General features: G+C 33.7%; 1 pseudogene; it reads right to left on the reverse strand.

Moving 5' to 3' along the window:
• Positions 1-2,000: 2,000 nt before the first annotated feature.
• Positions 2,001-2,130, reverse strand: LOC122709658 (annotated as a pseudogene).
• Positions 2,131-2,330: the final 200 nt, after the last annotated feature.

The following is a 2,330-nucleotide window of genomic DNA, read 5'->3' on the forward strand; positions in this document are numbered from 1 at the left end:
GGAATAGGAGTACTAGCTAGTCTTTGCTATCTGAACACACTGGATCCTTTGAGATATGCATTTTAACACTTTGTACTCAATCTTTAATCAAATTAACTGACAGGTAACTCATCCCTTTTTACCTTCTGCAAACCTCTACAGTGTCAGCTTTCTCTTACTGGTATGACAGTAAATATCATACCACTGTCAAAAGTACAGAAATATTTGGTTGCTTCTATTGCTTTTATATCCTTCTGGGTCTAAATTAAACTTCACATAGCTTTTAAAGACTGTACTAGTCACAGATAAAAAAGATAACATTTTAATATATCTGCATTGAGGTGACAACCAATTTGAAATCTATCTGTAGAAATGCTTCACATGATGATATCTATATGAATTTTCTATTGCTTTGTGAAAAAAAAACTTATTGAAATTTAGTGGGTTAAAACCACAGACACATATTATCATATCAGACTGGATCAGGAATCCAGGCTTAGCTCTTTCTCTGGTTCAGAGCCTCTCACAAGGCTGCAAGCAAGATAACGTCTAAGGCTGCAGATATCTTAAACCATCCCACATGACTATTGGCAGTACTAAAGTCTTCACTCACTGTTGACTGGAGTGAAGGAACTGGTTTCTTATCTTCTGGGTTCCTCCATAGGACCACTCATAACATGGCAAATTTTTTCCTCTAAAGTGAGTTCACCAAAAAGAAAAAAGCTGGGAAGATGAAAGCCATAGTCTCAGGAATGCCATATTTTATTTAATAAAAGAAAATTTCTAGGTCCAGCCCACACTTAAGGTGATAGGATAGCACAGGGCCTGACACTCAATGCTTCAGATATCTGGGTGCCATCTCAGAGGCTGCCTACTACACTAAACTACTGCCCATAGCCTGTGCAATCGCTTTCCCTCAAAAAAGGCAGAGAGTTGCTTTCCCACGGAAGACATAGATCTTCTCTGCTCTGGAATGTCCTGCTGCCCTTTAACCTCATCATATACAAACTGACCCAAGGATGGGGTCAAGTCAGAATATAGAGACAATTTTGTGTTTTCCTCCCAAGTTTATGATTTCCTTTTTTCCAAAGAATTTTTATTTGATCTGGAAATGAGATAGTTTGCCTCTTCATCTACTTTATTTCCAAATCTATTGTTTATGTCCTGAATCCCTCAAAGCTTGAGCTTTTGAAAGTCAATAGCATAGCACTGACTTGGTTGATATCCATATTTTGCTGTGTCCTCCTTTTTTTTGATAAGGTAATCATAGAACAATCTACATCTTGCTTAAATAAAGGAAATATCATGGAGTAATGTAAAGAGTGAGGGGAAAATTGTCATATCAAAATGCATCAACTTTGCATCTCATCATATAACTTTATAAAGTAATATTAAGTGATTCCAAATAACCATTCTTAAAATTAAAAGAATCTAAATAACAACTTTCAAAAGAATAAACATATTTATTGAATTGTGATAAGACTTTCCATAGAAAATTCTAAACAAGTTCCATTTAATTATGATTTACTACTACTTTGAAGTAGAAGGAAGATTTAGATGATAAAATTGCTTACACATCAGCAGTATTTTCAATAATCAATGCATGTAAACAACCTAAATGTCCATCGACAGATAAAGAAGATGTGGTATATATAAACAATGGAATATTATTCAGCCATTAAAAATAATGAAATAATGCCATTTGCAGCAACATGGATGGAGATTATCATCATACTAAGTGAAGTAAGTTATTTTTAAAAAGACAAGTACCATATTACACCACTTCCATGTGCAATATAAAATACAACACAAATGGACATAAAACACACTCACAGATATAGAGAAAAGACTTATGGTTGCCAAGTGAGGGTGAGGGAGGGGATTCGGCTCTAGCAGATGCAAGCTATTATATATATGATGGATAAAAAACAAGGTCCTACTGTATAGTATAGGGAACTATATTTGATATCCTGTAATGAACCATAATGGAAGTAAAAATGAAAAACAAGGTATTTTTGTTAATTGAGTCACTTTGCTGTAAGCAAGCAGAAATTAAACAACATGTAAATCAACTATATTTCAATAAAATTTATAAAATTGTTTAGAAGGCCCTAGCTACACTTGATCTTAGCCAAAAGGCCAAGAAGCAAAAGAAGGCTCTAGTTAATGCAATAGCAGGAATATATAAACTTGGGAAACAACAATCAAATTTATGTTTAGTTGTAGATGACATGACTGTGAGGAACATATGAAAATTTGATAAGACAATAAAGATATTTATATAGACATATATGCTTAAAAAGCATTTTTATATATGTACGTAGGATTTAAGAGAAGCATACATCCCTAGA

The sequence above is a fragment of the Cervus elaphus genome, chromosome 15, assembly GCF_910594005.1.
Source record: "Cervus elaphus chromosome 15, mCerEla1.1, whole genome shotgun sequence".
NCBI lineage: Eukaryota > Metazoa > Chordata > Mammalia > Artiodactyla > Cervidae > Cervus > Cervus elaphus.